Below are 21,496 nucleotides of genomic sequence, written 5' to 3'. Positions count from 1 at the left end.
CCTATCATGGACTTTTTTTTTAGATTAACACCTATTCCCTCATTGACTTCCTCAAACAAGACCAAGATAGTGAGTCAATCATGATCAATAATAGTGAGTGATCAAGAAAGAAGACTTCCTTTTTCAATGCTTGTTACACGTAATAAATAAAGATATTAATAAATTACACATCAAAGAAAGTGTAGGGTGATACAGAAAAATATTAGAGAAAGATCTACGAGAAAAGGAAGATGTCGGACATAGTAGGTGGCAGGAATAGAGAAGGGGAATCTTTATTGTAGAAGACAGGAACTTGTCAAAACATCAAAAGGATGGACAACAAAGCGACAAAACCTAGTATTTATTTTCTAGCCGGAGAAGTTATGCAAGTATTTTGGGGTGTATTTTTGATACTTGGGTTACCTTTTCTTTTTTAATCCCAAGGTATTCTTTACCTTCAGCGCATTGTCCGTACGTATGTTTGTATGACAGTGGGTAGGTTAGTTGAAGTGAACAGCACACAGTCAAGTTTGTATTACTATTTTTAAAGATCAACACCGAAATAACACACTACTACGCACATCTCGTTTTGTTACTACGTTAATTTCGTATGAACTTTTAAACAGGTAGATTTAGTTTCAATGTTTTTTTGTTCTTTGTTCTTTGTAGATCATCCCAAGCAAATTTCAAGGCTACAACAATTTAATGGATAATTTGTAATGACACTTTTTCTCTAACCATGTGTAATAGGAAACTCAGTAATCGTGAAGATTTATTGTTTTACAGTTTGAGAAAATATAAGCTTTGTATCTTTTAGGAATTGAAACTGAATCGATTTTCTCAGTTTAAGCTGTTTTCCCAGAAACATTTCCATAGCTTTCTTTTTCTTTTTTTTACACGTTTAAGTTCTAAGTAATCGCCTATTTTTTCAGGCGGGGCTTAACGTTCAAACTACCAATTAGGTGTCGCAGATAGGGGCGGAAGCTCATACTTTTTACTGTAAACAATTTTTTTCTGACAAATAAGAAGTAGCCATACGCGGGATGCAAACTGGGGGATCTCTTACAAAGCCACGCTGTTGACCACTAGACCAATACTAGATATTTCTACGATTTCACGTTTCGATTAATATCAATAAAACCTACCCTTACTGCCAAAACAGACTAACCAAAAAATTTAAATAAAAATCTACAATTTCTTAAACTACCTTTCAACAGAATGTATAAATAATTAAAGAAATAAATGTATAGTAAGATAAAATTGAAGGTATACCCACCGCAAATATCCTTGAGAATTAGATAAGTATACTTGCGTAATTAGATAAGTAATATTTTTTTTTAACCTCGAAGTTCTTTTCTAATTCAAGGGAAAAACTAAAGGCCGATGGGAAAAGTGTATTGTCTGGTTGGTCAAATTGGAAAACAGCTTTCCGCCGGATGTGAATTATGTTGAATTTCGGTTATTATATTTGTATAACCGTAATGGGGACACTAGCAACCTCTTTTGTGCATGCGTTTTCAAAAATTTATCTTCACCGACTTTAAGCTACTTCTTTGTTCTTCCCTCACGAAGAGAAATACTTACCAAGACTTCATTTAAGCAAGAATGTTTCAAATATTTACTCCCATATAAATACATGCATCGCTGAGAACACAGCCTGGCTGAGAACACCCTATGTAAGTTCCAACAGAATGTAGATGAATCAATTTCTTTGTAAAGTGCTAGTTTGGGTCAGAGTTCGGCTTTTCACAGAAGAAAAACAATTTCAAATCCATTGCCAAGGAGTCTCTCGTCAGACTTCCTAAGTCTACTTAAATAGACACTCAAAGTCGCGATGGCGTAAGGCTCTTTTGCCGATCCTCTAAGAATCTAATCTCTTACTAACCATGTAACTTAGTTTTTTATAAACCACCAAGTAATGATATAGTTTTGTTCTGTTATATTTAAACAACAGATGTTCAAAACATTTAATGTGGTTATCCAGATAATAAAAACTAAAAAGGCCCACCGACGCTGGTATGTTGCGTAGTTAGTAGAATTAATTTAACATGTGTGACTTTCAGTCAAATTAATTACAAGTACAAAGATACCAAGTGCGTATACTGCAACCAATTATGCGGAATAGATTAAAAAATGTATCAATTATAGTTTAATTATATTAATACTTCTATTTATAACTTATCACCAACTTTAGTTTTAACTAAATTATTTCTTTTTCATGACTTTTTACCCACTTAACAACTGAAAACCAGAGTGAAGCATTCATGGAGCGCAGAAAAGCGAATCTCTGAACTACGAGGGTCGTTTGGAAAGTCCGTGCAAAGTCAGAGAGATAGCACCACTGGCGCGTATCGAGGTTATGTTTAGTTAGTAGCATCTCTTGGAAGAACACACACGAAGTTTCAGCCAGATCGGTCTATTTCTTTGTGTTTGGCATTCGTTTGAATCGAGGAAGTCGAGTGATTTTCAAAAAATGGACGAAAAAGAATTTCGTGTGTTGATTAAACACTACTTTATGAAAGGCAAAACGCCTCAAGAGACTAAAGAGAAGCTTGATAAACATTATGGTGACTCTGCACCTTCGATTATAACAGTTTATAAGTGGTTTCAAAATTTTCGGAGTGGCCATATGGGCACAAGTGACGCTGAACGTTCTGGACGCCCTGTCGAGGTTACTACTCCAGAAATCATTGATAAAATCCATGATATGGTGATGGATGACATAAGAGTGAAGGTGCGTGAGATTGCTAGTGCTGTGGGCATCTCGAATGAACGGGTACATAATATTTTGCATCAACATTTGGACAAGACAAAGCTATCCGCAAGATGGGTGCCGCGATTGCTCACGCTTGACCAAAAATGAAATCGTGTGAAGTGTTGCAAGGACGGTTTGCAGCTGTTCCAGAAGAATCCGCAGGACTTTAAGCGTCGTTTCGTCACTGTGGATGAAACATAGATACATCACTACACTCCTGAGACCAAAGAACAATCTAAACAATGGGTTACCAAGGGGGAATCTGCGCCAAAAAAGGCGAAGACCGTTCCTTCGGCCGGAAAGATTATGGCGACTGTCTTTTGGGATTCGCAAGGAATAATCCTCATCGACTATCTGGAAAAGTGTAAAACTATTACAGGTGCATATTATTCATCGTTATTGGACCGTTTGAAAACCGAGCTGCAAGAAAAACGCCCACGATTGGCCCACAAAAAAGTCCTTTTCCATCACGACAACGCACCAGCTCACACCTCAGCAGTTGTGGTCGCAAAATTAATGGAAATAGGGTTCCAACTCGTTTCACATCCACCCCTATTCTCCAGACTTGGCTCCCTCGGACTACTATTTGTTCCCCAATATGAAGAAATAGCTGGCGGGAAAAAGATTTTATTCAAACGAGGAGAAACGAATGGCTATTTTTCAGACTTGGACAAATCCTATTATTCGGAAGGGATCAACAAACTAGAGCAGCGTTGGACGAAGTGTATAAGCCTAAAAGGAGACTATGTTGAAAAATAAAAAAGGTTTACCCCAAAAAATTAAGTAGTTTTTATTTTTGCACGGACTTTTCAAACGACTCTCGTATTAGAAAGGCCGGAAAACTCTCAAGAATTTCAGCTGAAATTTATAAGAATAGATATAGACTGATATCCTCTGAGCTATTTCAACCCAGTTCTGGACAAAGAGGAGCGTAGGATGCAGATCCAGATGTGCACCAGTTTGGGTGAATGATAGTTTTTGATTTTGTGACCACATAATTTAAACAATAATAATAAAACATTTTGTGCTGAATAATCTAACGAATTCCTCTCACTACAGTTCTCAAGGTTTCAACTTTAAAAATTTTCTGTAGATTTCGAATTTTTTTACTAAATGTTAGTTAACTTTAATCGAACCATTTTGTCAAGAACATTTCCTTACAATAAATTTACAAGAAAATAATTTCAAATAAATGTGTTTGGGTTTCTTCAGAGAAGACGATTTAAGAATCTAAACAGAAATTTAAACAACTATACACTTCAGATGAAGCTGTTTACTTCAAATACGAAATTTCAAGTAAAAGATTAAGGCAGTTGGCAACATTGTACAGTGCAGATATGTGACATTTTTTTTCCTCTTCTGGAGAAAACTAAAAAAAAAGTGTAATGTGTTTAAAAATTCGGCACGATTGCGGTACTTCATCTTTAAAAGAGTAAGAGAAAGGAATAATCATTGAAATATCTTTTTTTAAAAAAAACTAATATTTATTAAGCAATAAATAATATCGTCATTGTATCTTTATTTATAGAATTCTCGTCATTGTTTCTAATGTTTTAAGCAATATTGCCAACCATTAGAGTAGAATGGAAATGTGTTGTAATGTTAAAAACAATTTTCTTTTTTCACTGTAAACGATTATTACTGAATGAATTTATGGACACATTTTTCCTAACCTTAGATGTAACTATTCATTCGCTAATAAATTTTGCGAAAATATTTTATAATCAAGTCTTTTTTTAAAAAAAATACAGTAATTTGTCGCCATTAAAATTTCAAATGACTATAAAAAAAACAAAAAGTAACTTTTCAATTATCGAATAACTACCCATGCATTACCAACAATAGAAAGATGATGATATTGTGATGATTTTGCTGGATGTGTCAAATTATTTTAGTTTCACTTTCATGTTTTATTGATTTTCGTTGATAATAAACCTGCTCTATACAATTGGTTTTTGACAGATTTGGTCTCACACAAATTACAAATTATTTAGAAAGGTTTTCTCAGATAATAATCTATCAACTTGATCCGTATCAGAATCAAAAAAGGTTTAGTAATCACTCAATTTGCGCATGATTGATCATGACCTCCTTTTAATGTAAACTATAGTTTTTGTCGGTGGTAGAAAGTGGCTGTACCTCTGCATTACCTATTTGGTTTCCGTTTAATCTATTTAAATCGATTGACTTCTTTTTTTTGGCATTCATCTATCCATCCAGCTTTTTGATTTTGAAATTTGACGAGCATTCGGCATCTTCAAGGCTACCCTCATCAAATATTTGGATAACCAAGGTTGCGGACATATTCTTTAAAAAAAACATTCCCTGGTAGGCCAGTTGTATAAAGGGTTGATCGTTAAAAATTGGCAAATTTTATCTCCTTTGCTATATAAGATGAAATACCCAAATTTTCTTTAAAATCTAGCCCACATCCCCCGTTTATAAGTGTAATTTTTTTGTGCAATAACGTAAATTCAACAGTTTTCGAAAAAAGGCGGTGCTAAAATGGCTAAAATCGGCATTTTAAGAATGTTCCCCTCTCTGAAAAACAACGTAGCGTCATTCGATTCGAAATTTTGCGTAGATGTGCTACTTACGGGAAAAGAATTAACCCCTATATATCTTAGGCCTCCTCTAAAACTATTATATAAGTAAGTATTTTTGTTTTGCCAAGTTATTTTTAGTAACTGAAAGTACTATTTCTGTACTTTCCATATTTATAAAATTAATACAGGTTCTTGTATTAAATGGCAAGAAGATTAGACGGCAGAGAGATTACCAGATAAATATGAGATGTTGGTGCCCCCCCCGTACTCCCGCAGGTCTGGCTGCAGCCTTCTTGGCTAAGTAGCGAGAGTTGTTTTAGGAGATGTCCGTCTGTCAGTTGAAATAGAAATGATTCTAAGAACGTAGGGAATATTAATAATTCGTATCTGCAGTTTCTATAAAATACTAACGGGATTTATCTTTATTGCCACCATTTGATTATTTTTTTACATTAAAAAAAAGAAAGTAAATGCCAAGTTCCATTTAAAAAAATCTACCAATAACAGAGGCGACCGCAAAAGATCCATTGTGAACTATCAGAACTTGACAGAAAAGAGAAGTGACAGTCTGGCACCGTTTTTTTATATTCCTGATTTTTGTGTTAAATAGGTTTTAAAATTTGTTAATAGAATAAGTCCCAACAAACATTTAGCTTTCTCTTGCCGTATTCGGTGAAATAATGGCAGTTTAGAGCTCTACCCACTGTACAGGTTTTAGAATCTACTAGTCGTACATATGGTTTTACCTGACATCCTCTGCGTCGAAAACAGTGACCTTTCAGAGTAGTTTGTGTTGTATAAACTTAGTATATCAAAAACAAAAAAATTATAGGAAGCTGATATCTACTTTCCATTGGATCTCGCCAGGTGCCCTAACTGTAACTTAGCGATCTAACAGCCTTACGCGGAAGTACCGCTTTAATGATCAGTTGTTTACTTTTTTTTAGAATTTTCGGCTTTTATCTAAAATTTTTATTTTTTAAAAAACTGCCTATTTACATTTCATGCGCGTAAATATAGAAGGACTAAATTATGTACCAAGCAAACTCTGTAGATCAAACTGGTTTACCTTCATCAATGAGCAGGTGTAAGCAGCGTCGATATAATTCACACCAGGCGTCTATTGCCGACTAAATAATGGTTGCAAGTATCCAGTAAAAATGGTTATAGATACTTCCAAGTCGGCGGTGTTTTTCGAAGAATCTGGAAGAAACACATTTTCGTTACATCTCTAACTAGCAAAGTATCCAAAAGAACTAGTCTTCGCATGCGACCAGCTCTACCTAAATATCCATCAGGACCAGAACTCTGACCGACCCATTCATCCGCCTGATGCAACCAAACTAATATTGATGATCCTTCTATTGATCGAGGAACCTCTGGTGTGACCATACATTTAAAATATTATTTCATTAAAAAAAATATATATGTATATGTTAAAATTGATTTGATTGACTTTTTTGGTCCGTGAAATGAGAAACAAAGAGATGTATTGTTAGTCAATTATGATTTGCGGAAAAAAAACTGAAAGTTTTGGAACTCAAGAAAAGAAGCGACTGCATGCACTTCTCTCTAAAGGTAGGCATTGGTAATAGGCTTTCCTCAGCAAAGAGCAAAATCCGCTGTTCGACAGGCAGGAGATTGAATTCCATTGACATCGCTCGCTTACATGTTGAATGTACTACACAGAAATCCGCGTTACGCTTTCCATTCTAATCCGAGTCTTAAGATTGTTTATGACGTAGAACAGTGATGGACAAATATTTTTTTAGGTGTGGACCAAAAACTAAAAATAAAAATTTTGACAGGCCATAATAATTTTTTTATTTGAAAAATATTTTAAGTGGCTAAGACATTTTTATAATATCAAAATTAAACTAATGCGATTTATGAAGCTGCGAGTGTTTTTTTTGATAATAGTTCGTCATAACCTAAAATACATAACATAAAACTGGGCCGAAATTGGCCAGCGGGCCGTAGTTTACCCATCACTGATGAAATTGAACAAAATCAATTTCTCTTCACCTTCTCTTTTTTAAAGTAAATTTACGAAAATGAAAAGGCCCAAGAAAGAGGAAGTGCTAAAATGACAAGTTTTTGAGAACTACAACTAAAAAACTATGTTCTCGAAAAGAAAAAAGAAATTATTCCAAAGACAACCCAACATAAGTGCAATCGGTTGTCAATAACTAAACATCGTGTCGCGTTAATATTCTGTTAATAGTGTTGTACATGTCTGAGAAGTTGTTTCAGTACTGTAATTGTGTTAAGACATGGAAGCCACTACGCTGCATGTCTTCTTCAACACTGAAAACTAAAACTTAAATAAAGAAAGAAGTCTTTATTGTCTGCACAACAATGTGATCTATAAATAGTTTAGTCCCAGTGCGCTAATGGCTTAAAGGAAGGATAATTTGACCTTGCCATTGACACCAACTGGTTCTTGTTGTTTCAAACTTTTTTAAAAAACCAACTAGTTCTATTTTATTATTTAAAGACTTATAATTAAATTAAAAATTCAGGAAACTGCGTGTATCATCCTTTGTCCATCATTCAATGAACTTTGCCGCTAGTAATAGATGTAAATTAGATTTCCTAATAGCCGATGAGTTATTTTAAAATTACCGGTTAGAGAACTGGTCGGTGTTGAAAGTATATTCAAGTTTAAATTGGTTTCTGCACCCTGTTGCGGGCATAATTATAATAATCTTAGAGGCACTCCAAACTTGAATGTACAATAATTATAAACACTTAAGTTCAGTAAGTTTTACTTTCTCTAACATAGGTGAGGAAAGTATAGCGATTGGCTGGAATTCGCAAAATTGACTATCGTTATTTTGAGATCCCCTGAACCCCCTGCCAAAATTATGAGTTTTACAAATTAGGTCTATTATCCATCTGTGGAAATGTGTGGTCACCATAACCAAAAACTATAATCGCTGTAAGATCTAATTCGACTTTAAGTTTAGCTTCCTGGACCTGAGAATAGTCACTTTTGAAAAGAAATCAACCAATCGGAAATGATACTTAACAGATTCGATGATTCAGTATTTTTTGTTTTTCTCGAAAACTATAGTTATGATTTTTTCTACAAAAATGAAGCACTATAAATTACGAGTATTACAGTGTACCAACATTGTAACTTTTCTGTCATAAATAAATCTTGCAAAAATATTATACCGGTATTAAGTTTGCAATGTTTTAACAATTACTTTTATTAATCCAAAATCTAATCTACATTAAGTAATCCAAAATAATTTTTAATTCAGTCAGCACGTTCATCAGCCTAGTTCAGCTAAAAATTACTTCAGCGTAATAATGATTGAAGTATCCTGTTTTGTGTTCTTGGGTTCTTTTTGGGTTGCTTCAAGGAAGTATTAAGGAAAACTAGTATTTAAACAAATAAAACGTATTTTTAAAACTGTCTTTTTTTGGAAACCTTAAAACGGAAGGTTATGAATCGAAAATTTGACACTTTTACCCAGTTGAATGAGTGAAAATGAAAAATCGAACTTTGAAGGGAAGTAGAGCTACTACAAAGAATTTGGAATGATAATCTAATATTGCTATTAACAAATATATAACTTGTTGAGAATAATTACAATAATAAAGGTATGAATGACCTTGGAAATTAGTAGGTTTCCCTTGAAAATTATCGCCCTTGGTTTTGTCTGTTAGTTCGTTTGCTATAATCCACTCAATATTCCATTAGTTTTGTGGTTTTCCTTTGTGGAACTGTTGTTACGTAAGGTGTTAATGTTCCCCCTTTGTATCTCATTAAAACAATGCGCCAAATTATCTACTGGTGCAAATAAGTCAAATTGGTTTCCATGGAATATTATTAGATTCATTCGACGATTAGATTTCATCGTTTAAGGCTCTATCTGCACTGTTGAGCGGTTTTTTCCGTAAAAGAACAACTAAAAGCCCAATTATTTCAAATAAATGAGCAAAGAAATAATTTCTAGTCGGTGAGATAAAGCAAAACTAGAATATTCCTCAAAATGCCAATTTGAAGTGAGGTTTTATTTATTAATTTCGCTAATTCGCCAATCAATTAATGCCAATAATAATAATGAATAGGTAGGATGAAAAGGTAGGATTGCTGGCAAGGGCACTGCCCTAGTCAGATTTGCATTCACTTACCCACCCAAGTCACTCTACTTTAGTCGATTCAATCATCGATATTTATAGGCCATGAAGTTGAATTGGTTTCCTTTTCATCTGTGCTAGTGAGAGGGATCTATTCTGCTCGACCTCCAACAATTCGACAATCATAACTAGGTTTTATTATATTATTTAGTTAATTCGCCTCTTACTTGATCGGTATTTCATTTTTATTATTTATCCAATATATTCTTTATTTAAAAAAAAAATAATTAAATTAAGTGCCCATAATTGATTGGCATTGAATAATCATTATGCAAATATTAAATATTAATTTAAGTTAGTTAACCTGGATTTCAACAGCCTTGTTTCAAGGCCTTAACTCTCGAGAAATCTCCGATCTAGAACCCACTTTTTCCGAAAAACAATTAATTTCAGTAATTTTAATGTTTAATGTATTTTAACTTAGAAACATTTTTCTTTGATTCAGAAATAGAAGGAACCAATTATCCCATAAATAACGTGTAAAATAATAACGTTCCTTTCAGATCCGGTCGATGAGCAAAGATAGAGCCCAAATGTAGATGAAAGGCATACGTAATTTTACAAAAGTTCTGTAAATTCGCGTTTATCCAAGGGTTTCGTCCTTATTCGAGAATAGACGCAAGTCTCGGAATTTACTCTTATTTCTGCCTTTTCTTGATAATCGGCACCGCAGGTCATCGGCCTTGTTCTCCTCGATTCACTTCTGCCAGTCCTCCCAGTTTCAATTCGAGCCTTCCAATTCGGAGCATTCAACCTGCTCCTGGATTCCTCCACTACCCTCATCTAAGCTTACGGCGTCCTTATCCTTTCTTGTTTGCTGTTCATTTTTCTTCCAATAGCCGTTATGTATCCTTTAGGTCATATGCTCTGCTAATCATATGGCAAAATCCAACTAAACCTACTTCAATTTAATCAATTTAACGAGGACCGGGGTCTGGAATATTACTGCGCATTTCAAGAATTTCTCCTGTCGTGAAGATTGTACTTACGGCTACTAAATGAAAGAGAACCCAAGACACTGTATTGGGTTAGTTTAGAAAGAAGGATTCCCCTCGTTGGTTATTTAAGTGAAAATGGCCGTGTTATTAAGATTTCTTGAAATTAATAGCTATAAACCCGATTGGGCACCTAAATCAAAGTCCTCATGGAGGCTGTGGCAAACTTAACAGTGATTATTTGGAATAAAATGCCACCTACTTTAAACTGTTATGGGTATTACTAGATTTTCACCAAAAAATTTCAAGCTTTACATTAACCAAGTAAAAAATCTTTTATTCAGTGCTTCAAAACTATTCAAAATATAATCGTTAAAATTTACAAATTAATCTCTAAATTTGTTTCAAAATTTAAATTACAAAACCATTACTGTAGTCTTTACTACGGAGCTTAAAAAAAAGTTGAAATAATTTGGGAAGTATGGCGAAATTTCAATACTGTTGAACTTAAAGTAAGTACTATATTTCTTGAACTTGATCACCGCATTCAATTAGTATATTTCTTTTATATGATGTTGAAAGTCTTGAAAAACTGACTATTAACTAATAAATTATTCTCAAAATCTTTGCTGAAAAACGATGTGATAATTTTGTAATAGATTTTAACAGATAACCGCCAATCAGATAGAAACAAAAATAAAATAAAAAACCCACATCACAGATAATTAACAGAAATGTGTTTTATCTGTTAAAATCCGACGGTACTTTTGCGTATATTTCCACACTCGAGCGTCATGACCTATTGCACACCCTGGCCACTTTCACTGTTTCCTCAACAGAGCACGTTTTCATCACATAACAACAACTAACTACTGGTTTTCTAAGCAGGATTGGAATTTATTAACAACGACTTGATTAGAAGTGATTTTTTTAATTTGTAGGTATCATTACTGAAAACAAGTTACACTTGTTTGTATAGTATGACACAAATATTCAAAATTATTATTGCAAAATTATAATTTTATTTCTTTATTTTTGTTTACTTCTAGTAAGAGAAGGTTGTAACCGTGCAGGTTCTCGATTTTGAAATTTACTGGAAATATCCTTTTAGAGGCCATCCTCTGAATCCGAAATAATGATTGTAGTCATTAAGATTTAATAATTTTAAAACGTAATTTCATTTTCATTCAAAAGTTTCAGTAATTTTACAGTGTGTTAACTATTTAGGGACAATTACTTCCCCAAGGCATCGCAGCCGAGAGGCTTATTCTACCCTCTTTTAGGTAATCTAGTAGGTAAATCCTCCACTTCTTATTAAGTCCACGATCTTTAGTGTTAGCGATTCAGTGATATGATCTTCTTTGGCTGCAAAGTACCAAATATATCATATCGCAACCATGTTTCATAACAGAATAATCTGATTCCTCCCTAGCTTCAGGATCCCTTGGTTTTGATTTTAAATAAATTACTGTGTTCAACACCTAGAGCAGCTTTCCTTGCATGTTCTTCGTGTTCCCTCCCAAGCTATTGATTAAGAAATTGACCACGATGTCCAGAGAGTTCGATTAACATCCTTAAAACTATAAATCAAACTTTCTAGATTGATACTGGGCGTGGCAAGTGACGGCAGCGTTTATGATCTCACCGGTCATTTCCTAGCTGAAGACGGATTTATGGCAGGACATCCTACACCCAATTTTAAGGAAAACAACATACTTTTAGAAAAATTCATTGCTCAGCAAAGTTTATTTCAATTAATTTGCTATTAAAGCAGAAAGAGAAAGTGGAGTAGATGTTGTCTCTAGATTTTTAGTTGGTCCTGGGTTCTAGCAAAATAACTGGGGTAATTCTCAGCTTTGCAAACTTCTTAGCACCAATTTACCCGTAACTATCGGATAACCTGAACATCTCTTCTTATTTCGCAGACACTACAGACAGGCCTACTCGTTTCGCTCAAAAGCAACAGAAGACCGGCAACTCATTAAATAAAAACGAAATGGTTGCGAAATAGTCCGGAAATTAAGTAACCAAAGCAACTAAATTCACTAAATATAATCAAAATACATTCTGCTAATAAATAAATAAATAAAAACTGTTTCTTTGACCTATATAATAAAATAAAAGGTGAGTAGGTTTACTTCTTAAGGTTAGTAATTATCAGAACGTAGTGTTCTTGTCGTTTTGTCAGTTTCAATAACTACCTGCATAATCATTATTACTGGTGCTATAAAGTTAATTGCAATTGTCCCGATTTAATAAAAACTAATTTACTATTTAAGAAAATGTACCTAACTTCTGCTTAATATAATCAATCGATTATCTCCTAATATTTACGCAGTAATTGATTCGCATTATGTGCAAATTTTTTTAAATTATGTTAAGTTGACTGAAACATAATTGAATTTGTGGTTAAAATACTCGTGAAAAACTGACTCTAACGCCCAAGTCCCATCAAACAGAATCTTCGCTTGATGCAGCCTTCCGATCTGACTGCACTATCTTTGATATCTCTGAGCTCTAAATCTTCCACGCTGTTCCCTGAATCCTCTCCCGAATACCATAAACTAGTATTGGCGAAATGGGAACTTTTGGCCTAAGTATGTTACCACAACTGGCTGAAAGTTCTGACACTCAGGACTGGATCTCCTGCTAATCTTGCGTATCCAAGGCTTGTCCAAACAGCAAAACTCTTTAGCAAAGCTACTGAAAGTGAAAAGTAATACTAATATCTCCGTTTTAATTACTTTTTACCCTGGTGACTCCCATTGTGTCCTTCCAATGCTCAAGAAAGAACCCTTTAACGAATATTGCAGGAGATCCTCTGGAGTTTAATCAGCAGTGTGGGTATCCTTTTAAGCTCTGTATTCCTCTTCCATTTACATCGTTTGTTTCATCGTCAATTTATCGTTTTGAACAATCGATACAGTTACCGACAATTAAATCAGTGGTATCATCTTAGACTCTATTAGACTCTATTTATCCATAGAGATTAAGTTAAAGAATTGAAATAAATAAACCAGTTATGCTAAAGATATTAGAATGTATTTTAATGTTAGATCCTCTAAGTCCGCAGTAACTTTAATGTACTTGGCCATGGCCTTATATCGTTCCTAACCTAACTTACCTTCACACAAACCCAGAGACATTGATCTAAACGTCATTTAATGACCTTTCTTTAGGTTTTATTTTTTCAAGTATTTAATTGATCGTTATTTATAAGTGAACATAGTTAAAAAAAAAATTATTTCTTTAACCTGGTGTAATTATTTATTTTTTATTTATTTATAACCTATTTTAAATGGAATTTTGTTTATTTGCAGTAGAAACGTTACGGATCTGTGATGAAACTAACTCGTGTGGGCTAATTAAAACTGAACAGTTGTATAAGAGTTGATCGTCAATAAGTGTACGAAAAAGCGTAACGTTGAAAAACACCCCAATTTGACAATTTTTTCCTCTTTTTATCTATCTCCTTAACCAGTTGAGCGTGGAATTTAGTTAAAAAAAAAAAAACCCACAGTGTGCGGAATTAAAATCAAACAATGACGTGTATACACGTCCAACGCAGGGTAAAACAACCAAAAGTTTACAACGTCATAATAGTCACTACAAGCGACTTTTTCTACAATTTCTGGGGCTTGAGATTATACAGAGCATTCTGTGCTCATTCAAAATCTTGCACTGCTTCACGTTATGCATTGGCTAGTTAACTAGGGATGCAAGAGCTTTTACAAGGAAGAAAAGAGCTTTGAATTCTGTGCAAAATGAAATCATGCTGGTACTGAGGTCTGAATCTCTATCTAAGGTAAAAACGGCATTGCACAAGGGTTGAGAGCTTCTATTTGTGTGGTAATTCCCCAATCTCTAATGCGGAGACCAAACATGTACCAACCACTTATCATTTGGCTGGCTCCCTCCAACCCCCTCCGTATAAAATACTTGGCAGTTCTATTTGTAAGATAAGGGAAACATCCCTTATCAAACAAATAATATTCTTATTGTATTTTACTAAACTTTCGAGTTTTTATAGTTAATGGCAATTTTATATTTTTCACAAGAAGTACACGTCGAACGCACCGTAATAGATATTTGGTTTGACGTGTATACACGTCAAACACGCTTAACTGGTTAACAAAAACACGTACAGCTTAAAAAGTTAAGTATAAGGGTTAGTTAAAGGACAAAAATGGATACCTTTTGTCCTTTAATCAATATATTCCAGCTAAACTATAATTGTGATTGTGCATTAAGTGGTGAATAAAAAAAAGAAATACAATTCTCGATTCTCCGTGACTGAATAAAATTATGTATCGATTAAAAGCCCACTGCGTGATGTAAACGTTGTTTAAATGCAAATGAAAACATTGAAATTCAATTAATTGAGCATTACATCATTATTAAAGACTTAATGTGACTATTGACCTCATTATTACTTTTTTTGCATATTACTACAAAAAATTAAATATTTTCAATATAAAAATTAACGTAATGGCGTTCTTATTAAGTGGTTCACATTTTTTACTATTTCTTACTGTGGGTACTTGAAGTAAAGGGATCGTGCGGAGTTCTGGATTAAAGTGCACTTTATTGAATCGATTAGTCAATTTTTGCGCTTTGTTTTCAGAAAACGGTTCCATAGATTTTCCTTAAATTTTGAACGTTCAAGGCACTCCAAATAGAACTAGATCTAAAACTTTTATTTGAAACATACGAGGGTCGTTTGAAAAGTACGTGCAAAGTCAGAGAGATAGCACCACTGGCGCGTATCGAGGTTATGTTTAGTTAGTAGCATCTCTTGGAAGAACACACACCAAGTTTCAGCCAGATCGGTCTATTTCTTTGTGTTTGGCATTCGTTTGAATCGAGGAAGTCGAGTGATTTTCAAAAAATGGACGAAAAAGAATTTCGTGTGTTGATTAAACACTACTTTATGAATGGCAAAACGCCTCAGGAGACTAAAGAGAAGCTTGATAAACATTATGGTGACTCTGCACCTTCGATTAGAACAGTTTATAAGTGGTTTCAAAATTTTCGGAGTGGCCATATGGGCACAAGTGACGCTGAACGTTCTGGACGCCCTGTTGAGGTTACTACTCCAGAAACCATTGATAAAATCCATGATATGGTGATGGATGACAGAAGAGTGAAGGTGCGTGAGATTGCTAGTGCTGTGGGCATCTCGAATGAACGGGTACATAATATTTTGCATCAACATTTGGACATGACAAAGCTATCCGCAAGATGGGTGCCGCGATTGCTCACGCTTGACCAAAAACGAAATCGTGTGAAGTGTTGCAAGGACGGTTTGCAGCTGTTCCAGAAGAATCCGCAGGACTTTAAGCATCGTTTCGTCACTGTGGATGAAACATGGATACATCACTACACTCCTGAGACCAAAGAACAATCTAAACAATGGGTTACCAAGGGGGAATCTGCGCCAAAAAAGGCGAAGACCGTTCCTTCGGCCGGAAAGATTATGGCGACTGTCTTTTGGGATTCGCAAGGAATAATCCTCATCGACTATCTGGAAAAGGGTAAAACTATTACAGGTGCATATTATCGTTATTGGACCGTTTGAAAACCGAGCTGCAAGAAAAACGCCCACGATTGGCCCACAAAAAAGTCCTTTTCCATCACGACAACGCACCAGCTCACACCTCAGCAGTTGTGGTCGCAAAATTAATGGAAATAGGGTTCCAACTCGTTTCACATCCTCCCCTATTCTCCAGACTTGGCTCCCTTGGACTACTATTTGTTCCCCAATATGAAGAAATGGCTGGCGGGAAAAAGATTTTATTCAAACGAGGAGGTGTTTGCAGAAACGAATGGCTATTTTTCAGACTTGGACAAATCCTATTATTCGGAAGGGATCAACAAACTAGAGCAGCGTTGGACGAAGTGTATAAGCCTAAAAGGAGACTATGTTGAAAAATAAAAAAGGTTTACCCCAAAATATTAAGTAGTTTTTATTTTTGCTCGGACTTTTCAAACGACCCTCGTATTAGCAGGAAAATGCTTCTTAAAATGGTTCCAGGAGAGAGGTGGATAGTACGAATTAAGTGTGATGTAGGAGCTGATATCAGCTGATATCTTGTAATTTAATTACATAAATTCCTACGTAAACAAAACAAAAACCTAATAGTTCAGCGTAGTCATTTTACTAAATCGATTTATTCGTACGAAACAGTTTTAGCGAAATTTCTTGACGTAAATTGCAGTAAGAGCATTTATTACATATTTTTTACAGAAAGTTTGCACCATATTTACTTTATTTATTACATTAATAATTAAACTAATACTTTGTAGAAATAATACTTCATCAAATTGCTTCTTTTTTATATATTTATCATTTTGCTTAAAGACCTTGCAATTCGAATTGCTAAGATTTTCAAATGAATAGTTTTTAAGGAATTAGAATTGGTAATTTTCTTTAATTTATTGATTGGACCAAAGTACCTATATTTTTTAAAAAAAAATTCTAGACTGACATTTTATGCTCTGATTCTCATTTTGGTAATTACACGGCTGCGATCAAGAAAAACGTTTGCATATAACTGGAAATAACGACAGCAACCGGATACTCTTAATGCTAAATTACATTAACTAAATGTTCTGTACATTTTTTACAGTCAAATAAACAATAGAAATTGCCTAGGCCTAGCAATAGCAGAAGGAGGGAAAAAAATGAGTACATGCGAACACATCGAAAAAGCCTAGAGGATATAGCCTTGAAAGTGTTGCTCAAATTTAAGTACCTCAGGGATACCGTTAAGTGGTGTCCAATCAACGCTATTTCGGTCTCTCTGACGTATATTTGAAGCTGAAAGGTGTCCATTTCTAAAACAGCGCACTGTGTATTATAAAGTAATAATATGAATAATTCTAAGTGTTGTAGAATTGTCGTATGTTTTTGTAAAGTGAGTTTGGAGCGTTTGTCTAATAGTTTCTTTAGGGTTCAAACTACAAATGGCCTCAAATAGTGTTGCGCTTATAATAAATTTAAAAAATCTGCCGCGAACATACCAATACATAAATGAATATTTTTTTGCATTGGCTTTCGTCATACAGCGAGCATCGTCTAGGTGCTTATCACTAGAATATCACTCACTCTCCATTCTTACTTATAATAAATACATTCGCTTCACACATTCATCCCTCTACTATACACAACTATTTACATAAACCTTACAACTAATGGATGGATCAGTACACTATATTCCTGCCATCCTTATAGCTTAACCGAAATTAAAATCACCGTAATCCTTCTCTAATCATTTTCTTACATTCATTCTAATCGGCTATAACTTTTAAATACATTCATATTTCATTGCTAGCTCTGCTATAGACTTAAGCACATAGATGTTGGTGGAGAATATTATGTCTTCGTAGCGAAATGTGCATCTAAATGTGCAATCTATGTCGTCAAACGTTCGTTTCCTATCTACTACATAACGTGGACATATCATTATTATATGTTTGAAATCCTCCTCCTCATTGTAACGTACGCAAAGAGGAGAGGACCTTTTGTTGATCCTGTGTAGGTACGATCCACACACAGCGTAGTTCGCTCTCAGCCTGCTTATTGTCGTAACAACCCATTTATTAGTGACAGTTCCCTTAAACCGTGGTTGTCTAGGTAACTGATCTGCCATAGTTTTATAGAATAAAATGAATTTCATTTTCAGTTAAAATTATTCTGTTCATAAAACTCACTTTTTCCCACTTGAAAATACACTACAGAAAAGTCTTACCTAAACTTGTAAATCTTGTAAAAGTGTAGAAATAACAAAAAATTAAAAAAAAAATAAAACTCTGAAAGACGTCTGGTGAATATTAAGAAAAATTACATTTTTTAATAAATGATATGTTCATTTTATACTTAATTAATTAATTATTAATTATTAATTAATAATTATTAATAAATTAGTCAAAATTAAAATTAATAAATGAGGAAAAAACTGAGAAAGTGGGTTGGTAATTTAATAAGAATAAAAAAGTAACAGTATTTACGCAAATAAAAATGGCTGGTGCCAAGAAAGAGCAAAGAAGAATTAACTGGCCTTACGGTCCAGTCTAATTGCTCGATAATTATGCCAATATTGCGCAAGACTGGTATCATTAAATGACTATTTCTTGACTTCTCTCTGATTCAATGCAGGTCAGTGACAGTAACCATCTATTTCCTCATTCTCCTCTTTTTGGGTTGATTTTGAAATAGACTTCCTCTAAAAAGGTTATTTCAACAACTTAGGAAAAATTGTTTAGTCAAATTTCCGGCGAAAAACTGGTGACTAATGCATAAAAATGTGCTCCATTTTTTAAAAAAAATGCTCTCTAGATAGAAGATAGCATTGCAATCGAGTCAAATTTTGCTTTTATTTCATTCGGAGAGGTCCGTTTTGAGGATTTCTGCATTCATAAAGGAAGTGTTTAGAAAAAATAGTTTTTAAATGAAATATCTCAAAAATAATAAATCACCGGAAGTTGATATTATGCTTTTGGATTGGCTGCTATCTTGGTATTTGAATGTTTTTAGACAAACAAAAATCTCTCACCAGTAATTTGAGATTAGCTTAGATTTCCTTTCCTCTCTTTTGAAATTTGATCGAAAATTGCTGGGAACGTCGTATTTACAATTACACATGAGCAGATGTGCAACTTATTTGCAATACTTTTCCATAAAAATTTGTTTTTAAACTTCCTTCTAGGTTCATTTCACACGCGGTGTGTGGATCGTATCTTCACAGGATCAACAAAAGGTCCTCTCCTCTTTGCGTAGATTGCAATGAGGAAGAGGATTTCAAACATATAATAATGATATGTCCACGTTATGTGGTAGAAAGGAAACGAATGTTTGACGACATATACAGGTATTTAGAAGCACCATTTCGCTACGAAGACATAATATTCTCCACCAACATATATGTGCTTAAGTCTATAGCAGAGCTAGCAATGAAATTTGAATGTATTTAAAAGTTATAGCCGATTAGAATGAATGGAAGAGAATGCTTAGAGAAGGATTACGTGATTTTAATTTCGGTTAAGCTATAAGGATGGCAGGAGCACAGAGTACTGATCCATCCATTAGTTGTAGTTTATGTAAATAGTTGTATATAGTAGAGGGATGAATGTGTGAAGCGAATGTATTTATAAGTAAGAATGGAGAGTGAGTGATATTCTAGTGATAAGCACCTAGACGATGCTCGCTGTATGGCGAAAGCCAATGCCAAAAAAAGAAAAAACAAAAAGAGGTTCATTTCAATGTAATCTACGCTTTTACCAACTGTACAATGTTGCTAAGCATTAAATAAGTTTTGAAACTTATTGAGAATTTAAAGAAGCGATATAAGTTGAAAGCGAGATTATAGCAAACATGTGTTTGTAATAGGTTTTGTTATTCTCATTTTTAGTAAAGTAAGGGCAACTTGATACGTTTATTTTGGTCAGAAACGAACTCATATTGGCACTTGGTCATCTTCAATATTTTCAACGTCGTAAAAAGCAATAAAAGATGCCGCCACGCTCTAGCCTTGCGGTTAGAGGCGCCGACCACAGAGCTGAGACATATTGTGGGTAAAATGGGTTCGATACCCGGTCTTGGCCTAGGATTTTATTTAATAATGTGGTTAATATGAGAACTTTTATAGCAAAGGTGTCATACTGGCGGCCCGTGGACCACCGAGGAAATTTGTTGTAGCCCACTTTGTTCTGAAATAAAAATGAAAATAGGAAAAATTCTTATGAAGAAAATATCGCTTAGGGGATATCAAGGAACTATCATACACGCAATTCCCTCCCTCGTTAACCCTTTAGCTACTGAGAAGACGAGTATACTCGTGGCCCAATGCCTTACCTGGAGGCCCGCGGGCGTATATAAACACCCTGACACAGTTCTGGCGACATTTCGAAGCTATATGTCTGCCACTCTAAATGGAATTCCGGAATGATTCGGTTTTTAAAGACAAAAAGAAGTAGGAATTCCCAAAATATATTCTTACGTTCTCAGTCTTTGAATCCAGGTACAGCAAAACTTGTACGAGGAGGTCGCTAGCAAGTTGCGGGTAAAAAAGAATAATTTTCGTTTTATAAATACAATTATATAGTGTTTCAATTATCCTATACATATTCTAGAATCTTCACTTTAGAATAAAAATTTAACAAGTTCTGTAAATGTGATGTGTCCCGCGTGAATCTTGTCTGTATCACCAATTGGCTCTTGTTTAAATTGAGTTTGACACCCCTGTTTTATAGTAAAGTATGTAGCCTAATCGATATTTAGACGTAAAGTCCGCCCTTACATAATGAGCATTACTTTAAAAGCAATAAAATTTGAATACATTACGTTAGTTAAATATTTCGTAAATTTGCTTTTTGTAAGAAAAAAGGTTCTATTTACCTAAATTGGTAATTTAACTGGTTTTGTAAATTAGCAATTGAAAACTAACTAATTAACGACCGTACAAAGGATCAAATCCCTTTAATCAAAGATGGGCTGATTGTTCATCCGAGACTAGGAGCTATCTCGAGAGTGTTAACAGAAAACTTTGCTATTAATTTTTGCGCACCGAATATTTAGATTTTTTAAAAAAAATTAAATATGCCCTTTGTGAACTTAAAATAGCTAAAATTGTAGCGCTATGTACAGCTAGTGTTGCAAGGTAAGCCTGGAATGCTAAATTACTTAAATTTTTAAACTACATTTGGTGCAGACTCTTAAATTAAAATCGTATTTCAGCAATTTCGATGAAATTATCTTGTGAATTAATTATCCTATTCGCTTTTTGCTCCCAATAACTGTTGTGGATTAGTTCCAATTAGCTCTAATGTATAGGAATGGCTGTATATCAGAATTCCTTTTATCCAATTCAAAATTAGTAAACCATTTAACGTATAGTGACATTTAGGAATTTATTTATTAATAGAAGGATGAGTTTGTTTGCTCTATAATTTATGATTTCTACTGACTAACAAACAAGGGAATTAACCAACAAGAAATTTAGGCCCCCTCAATTAATTTTAAAAACAGAAAATTTTATTCAGCGTCATTAGGAAGTTGAAATATTTAAAATGAAGATTGTGGTTTGTTAAAATTAAAAAAAAAAGTCAGAAAACTGGCAACTATTAGGATT

At 34.1% G+C, this 21,496-nt stretch overlaps 1 protein-coding gene and 1 long non-coding RNA gene across 8 annotated transcripts in view; one reads left to right on the top strand and one right to left on the bottom strand.

Moving 5' to 3' along the window:
* LOC141457004 (uncharacterized) overlaps positions 1–21,496 on the top strand; it is a 275,187-nt gene that overhangs the window by 54,035 nt on the left and 199,656 nt on the right. The gene's annotated exons all lie outside the window — the stretch shown is intronic.
* LOC141457007 (uncharacterized) overlaps positions 1–21,496 on the bottom strand; it is an 81,996-nt gene that overhangs the window by 28,568 nt on the left and 31,932 nt on the right. For 2 of the 5 annotated variants that reach the window (XR_012460158.1, XR_012460156.1), the window contains exon 4: positions 6,350–6,483. The exons of the other annotated variants lie outside the window; for them this stretch is intronic. This is a non-coding gene — a long non-coding RNA (uncharacterized lncRNA). The remainder of the gene's footprint in view (positions 1–6,349; positions 6,484–21,496) is intronic. 5 annotated transcript variants of the gene reach the window in all.

Source organism: Rhodnius prolixus, unplaced genomic scaffold (genome assembly GCF_049639745.1).
Source record: "Rhodnius prolixus isolate KJV_2025 unplaced genomic scaffold, Rpr scaffold_10, whole genome shotgun sequence".
Taxonomy (NCBI): Eukaryota; Metazoa; Arthropoda; class Insecta; order Hemiptera; family Reduviidae; genus Rhodnius; species Rhodnius prolixus.
The sequence above is the reverse complement of the archived record's forward strand: the minus strand, read 5'-3'. Positions and strand labels throughout refer to the sequence as shown.